General features: G+C 43.3%; 1 protein-coding gene across 1 annotated transcript in view; it reads right to left on the reverse strand.

Moving 5' to 3' along the window:
* Positions 1-12,405, reverse strand: part of dse (dermatan sulfate epimerase) — a 92,848-nt gene extending 80,443 nt beyond the window's left edge. The window contains exon 1 of the mRNA XM_052025141.1: positions 12,205-12,405. The gene's annotated coding sequence lies outside the window, so the exon portion shown is untranslated. The remainder of the gene's footprint in view (positions 1-12,204) is intronic.
* Between the last annotated feature and the right edge of the window lie 2,426 nt (positions 12,406-14,831).

Here is a 14,831-nt window from a genome sequence, read left to right on the forward strand (position 1 = left end):
CAACTCTGTTACCTTTCCCTTAAATGCTTATCCAGCTTTCCCTTAAAAACATCTGGACTATTTATCTCAACTGCTTTCCATGTTCCAAGACTGCACATTGTCACCAATCTCTGGTTAAAAGATTCTTTCTGAATTCTTTACTTAATTACATTGATAATCTCTTCCCCACAAATGGAATTATTAATAATTGTATTGGAGTACAGCCTTGCGTTCCTGGTATCATTGTTTGAAAATAAAAGGGGTCACCCACACATGGCAGAAATTAAGTAAAGTATTTTTATTCCTCTCAGAGGACTGAGTTTTTGAGATTCTCTTCCTCAAAGGGTTCCAGAAGTGGATTCTTTGGAGATTGTTAACACATAGGTAGATAGGTTCTTGATAAGTAAAGGGGTGAAAGGTTACCAGGCATAAGAAGGAATGCAGAACTGAGGTTACAATTAGATCAGCCATGCTGTGTCCATATGTATGTCAAAACAGGCTCAAGTGGTGTACTTTGTTCCTAACTCATATGTATAAACCTTATTTTGCACTCTCAGTGTCATCATATCCAATTCATACACGTAGTAATTTAAAACCCACACGGTGACTTCTCTACTTCTTTTATTTTTAATCACCAGAAGTCCACCCTTAGCTTATTAACCTACACTGCTACTCACATGATTTGAGTGTTTTGTTGCGTAGAAATAAATCCTTGGTAGGTGGCACTATCTGGCAATATTAGCATACAAGTTAAACTAGAATTGTTGGGGGGTGGGATCCGTACTGGAGAGACTGGGGAAAGAAGTGTTTGGCTCGCAAATAGAGGAGGCTAGGAGTAAGTACCATAGGCAGGTGATAGAGAAGGGATGTGTTCAGACAGGCTTGAGATGTGTCTATTTTAATGCAAGGAGTGTTGTGAACAAGGCGGATGAGCTTGGATCGATACTTGGAGCTATGACGTGGTGGCCATTACGGAGACTTGGATGGCTCCAGGGCTGGAATGGTTGATTCAAGTGCCAGGTTTTAGATGTTTCAGGAAGGACAGGGAGGGAGGCAAGAGAGGTGGGGGAGTGGCACTGTTGATCAGAGATAGTGTCACGGCTGCGGAAAAGGTGGACATTGTGGAGGGATTGTCTACGGAGTCTCTGTGGGTGAAGGTTAGGAACAGGAAGGGGTCGATAACGGTGCTGGGTGTTTTTTTTCTAGGCCACCCAATAGTGACAGGGTTATTGAGGAGCAGATAGGGAAGCGATCCTAGAAAGGTGTGAGAATAACAGAGTTGTTGTGATGGGGGATTTTAATTTCCCAAACATCAACTGGCATCTCCAGACAGTGAGGGGTTTAGATGGGGTGGAGTTTGTTAGGTATGTTCAGGAAGAGTTCTTGACACAGTATGTAGATAGACCTACAAGAGGAGAGGCTGTGCTTGATTTGATATTGGGTAATGAACCTGGTCAGGTATCAGGTCTCTCAGTGGGTGAACATTTTGGTGATAGAATTATGATCACTATCTCCTTTTATGTTAGCACTGGAGAGGGATAGGAACAGACAGGCTAGAAAGGTGTTTACTTGGAGTAAAGGGAATTATGAGGCTCTCAGGCAGGAAATTGGAAGATTAAATTGGGAACAGATGTTCTCTGGGAAAAGTACAGAAGATATGTGGCAAATATTCAGGGGATATTTGTGTGGAGCTCTGCATAGACATGTTCCAATGAGACAGGGGAATCATGATAGGATACAGGAACCATGGTGCACGAAGGCTATAATAAATCTAGTCAAAAGGAAAAGAAAAGCATACAAAAAGGTAAAGAGAGCTAGGTAATGTTAGAGATCTGGAGTACAAGGCTAAAAGGAAGGAACTTAAGGAAGAGATTAGGAGAGCCAGAAGGGGACACGAGAAGGTCCTGGCAGGCAGGATTAAGGAAAACCCCAAGGCGTTCTAAAAGTACATGAAGAGTAAGAGGATGAGATGCGAAAGGATAGGGCCTATCAAGTGCAGCAGTGGGAAAGTGTGTATGGATCCAGAAGAAATAGTGGAGGCAATTAATGAATACTTTACGTCAGTATTCACCACGGAAAAAGATCTGGGTGATTGTAGTGGGGACTTGCAGTGGCCTGAAAAGCTTGAGCATGTAGATATTAGAAAAGAGGTGGTGCTGAAACTTTTGGAAAGCATCAAGTTAGATAAGTTGCCGGGACCGGATGAGATGTACCCCAGGTTGCTGTGGGAGGTGAGGGAGGAGATTGCGGAGCCTCTAACGATGATCTTTGTGTCGTCCATGGGGACGGGAGAGGTTCCGGAAGATTGGAGGGTTGCGGATGTTGTTCCCCTATTCAAGAAGAGGAGTAGGGATAGCCCAGGAAATTATAGACCGGTGAGTCTTACCTCAGTGGTTGGTAAGCTGATGGAGAAGATCCTGAGAGGCAGGATTTATGAACATTTGGAGAGGTATAATATGATCAGGAATAGTCAGCATGGCTTTGTTAAGGGCAGGTCCTGCCTTACGAGCCTGATTGAATTTTTTGAGGATGTGACTAAGCACATCACTGAAGGGAGAGCAGTAGATGTAGTGTATATGGATTTCAGCAAGGCGTTTGATAAGGTACCCCATGCGAGGCTTATGGAGAAAGTGAGGAGACATGGGATCCAAGGGGACATTGCAGTGTGGATCCAGAACTGGCTGGCCCACAGAAGGCAAAGAGTGGTTGTTGAAGGGTCGTATTCTGAGTGGAGGTCGGTGACCAGTGGTGTACCTCAGGGACCCTTACTCTTTGTGATTTTTATAAACGACCTGGATGAGGAAGTGGAGGGGTGGGTTAGTAAATTTGCAGATGACACAAAGGTTGGGGGTGTTGTGGATAGTTTGGAGGGCTGTCAGAGGTTAGAGAGGGACATAGATAGGATGCAGAGTTGGGCTGAGAAGTGGCAGATGCAGTTCAACCCAGATAAGTGTGAAGTGGTTCATTTTGGTAGGCCAAATATGTTGGCGGAATATAGTATTAATGGTAGGACTCTTGGCAGTGCGGAGGATCAGAAGGACCTTGGGGTCCAAGTCCATAGGACACTCAAAGCGGCTGCGCAGGTTGACTGTGGTTAAGGCGGCATATGGTGTATTGTTCTTCATCAATTGGGGAATTGAATTTAGGAGCCGTGAGGTATTGTTGCAGCCATATAGGTCCCTGGTCAGACCCCACTTGGAGTATTGTACTCAGTTCTGGTCACCTCACTACAGGAAAGATGTGGAAGCCATAGTGAGGGTGCAGAGGAGCTTTACAAGTATACCGCCTGGAATGCGGAGCATGCCTTACGAAAGCAGGTTGAGGGAACTCGGCCTTTTCTCCTTGGAGACAGAGGATGAGGGGGGACCTGATTGAGGTGTTTAAGATGAGAGGTATTGATAGGGTTGATAGTCGGAGGCTTTTCCCCAGGGCTGAATTGGTGGCCACAAGAGGACATAGGTTTAAGGTGCTGGGGAGTAGATACAGAGGAGATGTCAGGGGTAAGTTTTTTTTTACTCAGAAAGTGGTGAGTGAGTGGAATGGGCTGCCGGAAACAGTGGTGGAGGCTGATACGATAGGGTCTTTCAAGAGACTGTTAGATAGGTATATGGAGCTGAGTAAAATAGAGGGCTATGGGTAAGCCTAGTAATTACTAGGGTAGGGACATGTTCAGCACATGTGGGCCGAAGGGCCTGAATTGTGCTGTAATTGTTCTATGTTCTAACATCATTAACTTGCTTTTTTCCAGATTCTTTTAAAGTGCTTTGTATGGTTGAGTAGCATTTTGGGGATATTGGCAGTTGCATAAATGTGGAATTAATTTTAAATGCAACTTTGCATTTTCAGAAAATGGGCTGACAACAAAATACAGTGGAAAAAATTGGAGTATTCATACATTTAAGTACAACTTTCCTGAACTGGAGTCTTGGGGTACAACATAAAAAAAATCCTCAGAATTGGCACCTGAAGCAAAAACTTTCAAATGTTCTCCTCGCAACCAAATGAGAGTTGTTGAAGTCCTGTACCACAGACCAGCAGAATAAACATACATTCAAACCAAAACTATTATGAAATATTTAAATTTTAACTTTAGTGCATGAAAAAATGAACACTGCCATTTTCAAACACTCTGAATTGGCATCAGGCCCCTTCAGTTTACTTTTAGGTTACACAACCCAAACGTTATGGTTTACTATATTATACTGGTACATTATACTGTTTTTTCAAATTATTGTACATGGATACTCATTGCCAAGTGTAGCACTTCCAACTACATGCCTAGAGTTGGAAGTCTGAGCTAGGGTGAATGCTTACAGCTCCGAACAAAGCAACTGCATGGAGATCTTCTGTTAACAAAAGTTTCCAGCATTAGAAAAATGTGTTGTATGATATTCTTAATTACATCTGGTATTAGATGTACATTGTAATTTCATGCACACTTCCAAAAAAGTATCCGATCTGATTTCCAGAGAAAATTCAATCCAATGCTACGATGGCATCAGAGTTCCAGCATTTTCCTGCCTCCCCTTCCTCTTCTCAATTAGCATCAGCAACACCTGGGTTCAGAATCAGGTTTATTATCACTGACATATGTTGTGAAATTGTTTTGTGACAGCAGTACAATGCAAGACATAAAAATAAATAAATAGTGCAAAAGAGGAATAATGAGGTAGTGTTCATGGGCTGTTCAGAAATCTGATGGCAGAAGGCAAGAAGCTGTTCCTGAAATGTTGAGTGTGGGTCTTCAGGCTCCTGTACCACTTCCCCGATGGTAATAACGAGAAGAGAGCATGTCCCAGATGGTGAGGTTCCTCGATGGATGGTGCCTTCTTGATGCACCACCTCTTGAAGATGTCCTCAATAGCAGGGACAGTGATGGAACTGGCCGAGTCTACAACCCTCTGCAGCCTCTTGAAATCCTGTGCATTGGAGCCTCCATACCAGGTGGCGATGCAACCAGTCTGAATGCTCTCCACCGTACATCTGTAAAAATTTGCAAGAGTCTTTGGTGACATACCAAATCTTCTCAAACTCCTAATGAAGTAGAGCCACTGGCATGCCTTTTCCATGACTACACCAATGTGTTGGGCCCAAGATAGATCCTCTGAGATGTTAACGCCCAGGAACTTGAAGCTACTCACCCTTTCCACTGCTGACCCCTCAATGAATACTGGTGTGTGTTCTCCTGACCTCCCCCTGCTTAAGTCCACAATCAATTGCTTGGTCTTGCTAACGCTTAGTGCAAGGTTGTTGTGACACTGCTCAACCAACTGATCTATCTCACTCCTGTACACCTCCTTATTGCCATCTGAGATTCTGCCAACAACAGTGCTGTCATTGGCAATTTTGTAGATGGTGTTTGAGTTTGGCCTAGACACACAGTCATGAATGTAGCAAGAGTAGAACAGTGGGCTAAGCACACATCCTTGAGGTGAGCCTGTGTTGATTGTCAGCAAGGAGGAGATGTTATTGCCGAACTGCACTGACTGTGGTCTCCCTTTAAGGAAGTCGAGGATCCAGTTGCAGAGGAAGGTACAGAGGCCCAAGTTTTGAAGAAGTTTGTTGATTAGTACTGAGAGGATAATGGTGTTGAATGCCGAGCTGTAATTGATAAACAGCAGCCTTATATATGTTTTGCAGTTGTCAAGGTGCTCCCAAGCCGAGTGGAGAGCCAGTGAGATTGTGTCCACTGTAGACCTGTTGTGGTGGCAGGCAAATTGCAATGTGTCCAGTTCCTTGCTCAGGCAGGAGTTAATTCTAGCCATGACCAACCTCTCAAAGCATTTCATCACAGTAGATGTGAGTGCTACTGGGCGATAATTGTTGAGGCAGCTCACCCCGCTCTTCTTGGGCGCCAGTATGATTGATGCCCATTTGAAGCAGGTTGGAACCTCTGACTGCAGCAGAGGAAGGTTGAAGAGGTCCTTGAACACCATAGCCAGTTGGTCAACACAGATTTTCAGTACCCTGCCAGGTACACCCTCAGGGCCAGACGCCCTGCGAGGATTCACCCTCTATTCAGTCACACTTGGTTTCCATTCTATCAGAATTATCTTCACCTGTCTCCCCTTCTCTACAGCTTAAAGCAAGTTTGATTTCTAACTTTTGGAATTGGTTTATTATTGTTACTTGTACTGAAGTACAGTGAAAACTTGTCTTGCATACCATTCATACAGATCAATTCATTACACAGTGCATTGAGGTAGTACAAAGTAAAACAATACAGAATGCAGAGTAAAGTGTCACAGCTTCAGAGAAAGTGCAGTGCAGGTAGACAACAAGGTGGAAGGTCATAACGAAGTAGATTGTGAGGTCAAGAGTCCATCATATCGTACTGGGAAAACATTCAATAGTCTTATAAACAGCAGAATAGGAGCTGTCCCTGAGCCTGGTGGTACGTGATTTCAGGCTTTTATATCTTCTGCCTGATGGGAGAGGAGAGAAGAGAGAATGTCCTGGGTGGATGGGGTCTTTGATTATGCTAGCTGCTTTACCAAGGCAAAGAGAAGTATAGACAGAGTCCATGGAGGGGAGGCCGGTTTCTGTGATGTGCTGATCTGTGTCCACGACTCTCTGCAGTTTCTTGCAGTCCTGGGCAGAGCAGTTGCCATACCAAGCCATGATGCATCCAGGAAGGATGCTTTCTCTGGTGGATTGATAAAAGTTGTGAGTGTCAAAAGGGACATGCCAAATTTCTTTAGCCTCCCGAGCAAGTAGAGGCACTAGTGAGCTTCCATGGCCATGACCATTCACTCCTAGGAACTTGAAGCTTTCAACCCTCTTGGCCTCAGCACCATTGATGTTGGCAGGTATATGTGCACCGCCACCCCACCCCCGAAGTCAATGGCCAGCTCTTGTTTTGCTGACACTGAGGGAAAGGTTGTTGTCATGACAAACCAGGCCATGATCATCCAGATATCATCAAGGATATCTGGAAAGTTCAAATTTTCCATATTCTTATAACGATAGGTCATTGACATGAAATGTTAAACATAGATTCTGCCTAACCTGTTATGTCATTCTAAAATTGTTCACAGGAAGTGATACTTAAAATTCATGATGTACTTTCTAATACAGGTAGTGACAGAAATTGGCTAATTAATACCATTAAACTCTTAATTAAAAATGCTTCTACTCAGTTTACTGGTAATAATACTATGAACTAAAAAAGATAAAGTAGAAGTGTGTGTGACAATATTAAAATATTTAGAAAATTTATTCTCAAGTAGCCATGCCCATGCAATTTTTTTCCTTCTTTATTTTTCCTATGAAAGAGCTGATTCCATCCTTTCCAAGTTGCATCCCATTTAAATGTAAAAACACAACCTATAAAAATTCCAACACTTAAAATTCTTTGCCTAACTTAATATACCAAAATTTCCTTGTTTGTTTTTTTTCTTAAAAATGAACCACAATTCCACTGATATCAAGCACCATACTCAAACTGACTGCAGTTATTTCCTGATGCAGCGTTGCGACACCAAACATCGACAGTGCCTTCCCCCCAACAAATGTTGCTCATCCTGCTGAGTTCACATAAGCAGATTGTTTATGACTGCAATACCAAGTGTTCTGGGTACCACAGGGCAAAGAAGCACATTAAGAAGCATCTACATTATGCTGCTGAAAGCCTCAGCATTTCCTGGCACAGGTACATTAAGGACACTTGATATTGGGGCAGCATTTGATTGGATCAGCACTGCAACTCTTATGAATCAAAATGAAAGGAAAAGTGATTTTTTGGCCTTCTTGCAATTTCTCTCTACAACATGCGAGAATACTTTTGTTTAAACTTAATGTTGAAAACTTGCTTTATTGAAGGACAAAGATAGATTAAGCTACAAACTTCTAGCAGATTTACAACACTTCACTGCCTATTGTCTACTTTCATTATCTGCAGCAATCCTTTCAGGAGCATAAAATTTTAAAATTCAGACAAAGCTAATTCAACAGATTCTATAACGCAACAAGTAATATGTGATTTATAAATTAATGTCTGTCACCAGAACTGTCAAAAAATATTATGCAATGATTTGATTTTATCCAAAAGATAACTCAAAGAATGCAAACAATAATTTGCTATTATGTGTGCTATCTACTGCAGGCAGTTTCCAAAATCTCACTAGTAGATAGATTAGTTGGTTTGATTTTCCTAGAATTTCCACATTTCTAGCAATGGAGGCATCTTCACAATTATTAATTCATTTCACTTCTGCTGACATGTCTGGAAGAGAGGGTTCTGATTATCTCCATTCAGTGCATGTCAGGTATTACAGCAGCTGGAAAATAGAATCAGGCTTTGGAAATGTCAGATCATAAGTAATTGGAGTAGATTTTTAAAAAAAGTTGTTAATATTTTATACATAATATTAATGACTAATTTTTCCCAAATAAGTTATTTAAAACTGCATGATAAATAAACAACATAGGGGTTGGATCCCCAACATCACATTTCTACCAATTATCCTTTCTGGATTCTTCAGAAATATTCCACAATCCATGCCCATTTTTTCTTTGATTAAATCCATAACCAGCAACTTCTAATTGCACTGAACTCTTAACAAAATGTATCTCAACTCAATTCACAAGAGGTCTACAAAACAAAATATGACAATGGACTACAGAGATATTAGTGCAGATGAAGCTAAAGCTTGGTTATAGAAGTAGATTTAAGAAGCATCTTGAAAGAAAAAAGTGGGGCAGGTACCTTGCAAGGTTTAAGAGCATAAGTTAAAAACTTAGTCAATCAGCACAGCTCCAGGACATCACTGGGTGAGTTCCTCAGGTTAGTGCCCAAGACTCAACCATTTCTGCTGCTTTAACGATGACCTTCCTAAAATCACAAGCACATAGTGCAAATCTTTATGATGATTGCTCAACATTCAATTCCATTGTGGCTTTTCAGAAAATGAATAGTCCACACTTGCTTGGAGCAAGACCTTGGCAATATTCAAGCATGGACTGATAAGTAGCAAGTAACACATTCCACACAAGTGCCCAGTAATGGCCATCGACAACAGACAGTCTACCCACCACCTCTTTAGGTTTAATGGCATTACCATCACTAGAGTCCCCCATTGTCAACATTCTGGTGATTACAACTGACCAGCACATAAATAGAATGGCTACAAGTGCAGGTCAAAGGCAGTGACTCATCTCCTGACAATCCAAATTCATTGCCTTTATGAGTGCAGCTTCAACAATGATCAAGAAGCTCAACATCACCGCCAATAGAAAGCAGTCTGGTTGATTGGCATCCTGTTCACAAGAAACATTCATTCTCTCTACCATGTCTGCACTACGGCTGCATTGTGTACCAGCTACAAAATACACTGCAATCCATTGCTTTGGCTACACTTATCTCTAAAACCCATGACTACCACCACCAAGGACAAGGACAGCAGGCACATGGGAACACCACCACCTGCAGGTTCCCCCTACAAGACACACCATCTTGGTAATATAGTGCCATTCCTTCATTGTCACTGAGTGTAAATACTGTAACCTGTTACTCAAAACTATGGTAATATTTTCATCAGGACTCCAGTGTTTTCAATAGTGCAATTAGTGATGGAAAATAAATACTGGCTTTGTCACAAGCCTTAAACCAATAAATGAATAAATACAAACTTTTGGCAGTCAGAAGCATAGCAGCCAAAAGCACAGCAGTTGAAATTGGGTATGTATATTAGGCCAAAATAGAAGTAGCATAGGTAATCTAAGAGCTATTGGATCAATGAAGGATAGAGAAGTAGGGAGAGGCAAGACTATTAGAAGTTTTCGAGCAAAGTCAAAATGTTATTAATCTGAGCATTCCTGAACTGGGAAACCCTTGCAGATCCACAAGTATTGAAACACTGTGGCAAATGTGTGTTATTTTTGGGTTTTAGACTTTTCATCAGAAATAGGAAAATTATAAATCAATGGTGACGTAGGGTTAATTTCGTGTGAAAGAAGTACATCTGGAGTAGATTGAAACAAGAAACTAAAAGAAGTCTTAAATACCAGAAAAGGAATGAGAAAATAAAATCTGAATGACAGGAATGTGACTCAAGACTGGACTGGTTGTTACCTGAAAATGTTGGATTTTGGTGTTGGCTTCCTAAGATTGTAATATTGCCAAGTTGGAAGAGGAGATGCTGCTACTCATTTACGTTGAGTTTTGTTGAAGGATGGACAAAGGTCAGAGTTCAGATGGGAGCAGAAAATTAAAGTGACAGGCATCTGGAAGTTCAACCTGGTGAAGCAAATGGAGGCCTTCTGGAAAGCAGTAACTAATCTATGTTACGTTTCCAAATTCTGGAGGGGAACCACGTCTTGAGCACCAAATGCAATACATAAACAAGTTCAAGTTACTAATTCACCTGGAAGGTGTTTGGGTCCCTGGACAACCTGAAGGGAAGGAGATAAAACAAGCTAAAAGAAGATAAAAAGTATTGTCAAGTTATTTGTGGAATTTCATGAGCTTGTATGGATAGTGGTCACTAATCTATTCACAGAAATACAAACAGAGAAGCATAGACATGGGAAGAGTTAGAGGGGGAAATCAGAAAGAAATTGGCAACAAAAGTGATGAAACTAAGTTCTGCAAGAAAGCAGATAGATTGTTCACGTCTCAGTTTCTGGCATTTTAGATTTCATTCTCCTTTTATTTGTCTCCTCGAGACATGCCTTTACCTGCCTCTTTCACTCGCCACCTCCATTATCTACATCTTTCAATCTCTCTGGGTCCTTTTGTTCTCTTTGCCCCTCCCGTTTTCTCTGCAACTTGTTTAATTTCTAATTTTTTTCCCCCAATTGTGATGAAAAGTCGTTGATCTATAACGTTAATTCTGTTTCTCTCCACAGATGCTGCCTGACCTGCTATTTCCAATTTTTTTTTTTGCTTTTATTTCCAGTATCTACTGTACTTTGCTTTTGGACGACGTGCATCATCTTGTCTTAGTCTGTATTTGCTGCTGGAATACTGCGGCGTAACCAGTTTTTATTTACTGTTTCAATCAAGTTCTTTCCCTGTGGGTTTTCATATTTTGAGTCTATGCATGCCTTAGGCCACTGTTGCAAATCAAAGATGTTTTACAGATTAGAAACCGGGGAAATAGTGATATTCAAACTGCTCTGGCAGGTTTTGAGATGTCCTTTGTACTTTTCAATGGATAGGTAGAAGTCGTTTTTAAATACCATCCCCAATGATGACAAAAGGCCCTCACGGTTTACATGGTAGCGGAGAACCAGCATAAACACAGAGGACCGAAAGTTCCCCTTCTGAAATGCAGGCTTCTGGAGCTCCAAATGCTAAAGACGGTATTAATAAGGAGCAGATGCTGCCATGCGTTTTTTGTTTTATTTCTACAGTAGAATTTCATCTCCATAACGCTAAATGCAGAATCGTGCACTTTTCTCCATCTTTAAACAAAAAAAACAAATAGATTTGGGCTCCAAACTTTTACGATAATCGGCCCTCTTCATGCCTTGTGTCCCGATCAAATTCCGATAATGGGCAGAGAGCTCCCCATTAGGGGATAACCCTCTCCCCCTTTTCTACCCTGCCGTACACTGTCGGGCTGCTGCTGACTCTCGTAAGATCGCCATCAGATTGGGGAGGTCCAGATCTTGACCTCCCAGTCCACGGTTAAAGTCAAAACTCCGGAGTCTGTACGAAATCTCTACCCTCATCCTCCCCACCCCCCCACCTCCTTTGCAAGACCATCCTCCCGGAGTGGTCTCCAATGGCACCAATGGTCGTGGCTAAAGCTCCCCGTATCAGCAAGCAATCGCTCGGTAACAGAGACCAGTCCCTGTCTCCTCGCTTTAACCAGCAACATCCAGCGCAAACCCCTCTCCCTCCCTCGCCAAAAGTTACTTCACAACCCGGGACTTCCAAAACTGGCTGGGTCAAGCAGATTCCTTTTCCAGTGCCGCGTTAACCCGTTGTGCGCCACGCGTTACGGATTTAAAGGCTCGCAGCAAAGTTTCGTTCAGCTGGCCAGGAAGCCCGGGAGGTCGGGGGGGGGGGGGGGGGGGGGTCTCCGCTGGAGCCACCCGTTCTCGGTTCAGGGTCTCGCAGCCGCTCAGCCAAGTCCTCAGAGCGCCGACACTTCCTTCACACTTGGACTGGGGAATTAAACTTCCAAACGCGCGCACCCGCACACCCTGGGAGAACGTGCACGACACCCCCGGCGCCCTCCCTTACACACGCAACACATCGCTGGAAATCCTCATTACCGTTTTATTTTCCGCCGTGGAGCCCCGACGGATGCGAGCCGATGTTTGTTTTGGAAGCGGCGTTGTCCCTGCTGCCAGGAAGAATGGGTTTTAAGGGGCGCGAATAAAGAGCGTCCGTCGCTGCCATTCCCGAGAACCAGACATCCCCAGCTGATGGTGAGAGCGGGAGCTTTCAAGGAGGAGTGAGGGGCTGAGGAGGAGGAGGAGGTCGGCGACGTCACCCTCCGGTGATTGGTGTCTGGAGGAGGGTGGGAGGGGCGGGGGGCGGAGGGCGGGTGGGGAGCGCTCCCCTTGCAACACGGCTTCGACGGGCGACCAGAGCCAAGGCGAAAGACTGGCTTCAGTAAAATAGCGGGGCGTTGTCGTGTGTTACAGGATAGGAGAATCCTCCCTACGCCCAAACTTCGGGAGGTGAGAGTGAGGTGCTCAGTTTAGAAAGAAAAGGCAGGTGCGGATGGGCAAAGCGCGACTCGGGGACAAGGTGTGAACACATTGGGGTCAGAGATTAGGCAGGCGGGTATGAAGGGGAGTGAGAAGCTGAGAGTGAGCCAAGAACAGGCGGGAAAGTGACGGTAAGTATTGAGGAGACTTGACCGGGTTGGGGGAGGGAAAAGAAACGCGGACACTCCAAGGAGAAGGCAGGAAATGGGCCAAAGTGAACGGTGGAAGGACCTTATCAAGTGGCAAAAACAGCACACTAAAATGTGTAAAACAGGCAGAAGGAGGGAGCGGAGATCATTGAGAAATATTGGCTGTCAGCAAAGTAATTTGTGAGGCAGATAGGGTTGTCACTTACAAAAGGAAACTACTGTGGATCCTGGAAACTAAAAACAAACAGTGGGCCAGGCAGTATCTGGGGAGAGGGAAACAAAGTTGATATTTTAGGAATATCAACCAGAAAACTGCAGGTGCTGGAGATCCAAGATAAAAATTCAGCAAGTCAGGCAGTATCTGTGGAAAGAGAAACGGAGTGAGGAGACAAGCTGTCCACCTATCAACTACTATCCCTCAACAACTTCTCTTACAAGACACAAGAGACTGCAGAATGGAATCTGGAGCAACAACAAACAATCTGTTGGAGGAACTCAGCAGGTTGAGCAGAATCTGTGGGTTCCCGTCAAAACTCTACATCAGACTCAAAACATTGACACTCCATTTTCTCCCACAGATGTTGCTCAATCCACTGAGTTCCTCCAGCAGATTGTTTGTAACTTCTCTTTTGATTCCTTCCATTTTCTACAAATTAGAGATGTAGCCATGGGCCCCAGCTGTGCTTGCCTTCTTTGGCTACATGGAACATTCCTTGTTCCAAGCCTACTCTGGCACCACTCCTCAACTCTTTCTGTGCTACATTGACCACTGCATTGACGCTGCTTCATGCACTTGTGAGGAACTTGTCAATTTTATCACCTTTGCTACTAACTTCCATCCTGCCCTCAAATTCACTTGGACCAATTCTGACACTTCGCTCCCTTTTTTGGATCTCTCTGTCTATGCCTCAGGAGATAAACTATACACCAAAATCTACTATAAATCCACTCTTTCCCACAGCTACCTTGACTACAACTCCTCCCACCCTTTCTCCTGTAAGGACTACATCCCTTTCAGTTTCTCTGACTGTCTCCACCGCATCTGTTCTCAAGATGTGGCCTCCATTCCAGGACTTCTGAAATGTCCCCCTTTTTCAGGAAACATAGCTTCTTCTCTACTGTGGTTGATGGAGCCCATGCTCACATTTCCTTTATTTCCCACATATCTGCTTTTACCTACCCTCACCCGAGATAGAACAGAGTTAAACTTCCCTTGGTCCTCATGTTTCACCCCGCTAGCCTATGCATCCAGCGTATCATCCTTCTGCAGCAATTAAAAAAAAAACTGCTGGAGCAACTCAGTGGGTCAGGCAGCATCTCATTCTCACCTCTTTATATTGGCTGTCTTCATTTTACACTCTCAGTCCTGATGCAAAGTTACAACTTGAAATGTTAACCATCCCTTTGCATCCATAGATGCTGCTTGACTTGCTGAGTTCCTTCATCAGTGTGTTTTTTGCTCCAGGTTTCAGCACATGCAGTCTCTTAGAGTAATACAGCATGGAAACAGGCCCTTTGACCCAACTTGTCCATGCCAACCAAGATGCCAATCTAAGCTAGACACATTTGGCCCATATCCCTCTAAACCATTCCTATCCATATACTTGTCCAAATGTCTTTAAATGTTGTTATTGTTCCTGTCCTAACCACTTCCTCTGGCAACTCATTCCATATACACATCACCCTTAGTGTGAAGAAGTTGCCCCTCAGGTCACTTTTAAATCTTTCCCTCTCACCTTAAACCTATGCCCTCTAGTTTTTGATTCCGTTTCCCTGGGAAAAAGACTGTATGCATTCACCCTTTGTCTCCCTATGCTCTTCTGTCTTCAGAGTTAACGTTATGATTTTGGAGACCCTTTATCTCAAGATCTTGCACATTAGCTCTGCTTTTACAATCCATGGATGCTGCCTAACCTGCTTAATGTTTCTGACATTTTGATAGATGTTTGCATTTTTTTTACTTTATTGGTGGGTTTGGTGAGTCTGATAGTAATTAATGTGATCGTTGGGGAAGAGTTTATTGCATGGGGATGATGT

This window comes from Pristis pectinata, chromosome 10, assembly GCF_009764475.1.
Source record: "Pristis pectinata isolate sPriPec2 chromosome 10, sPriPec2.1.pri, whole genome shotgun sequence".
NCBI classification, from domain to species: Eukaryota; Metazoa; Chordata; class Chondrichthyes; order Rhinopristiformes; family Pristidae; genus Pristis; species Pristis pectinata.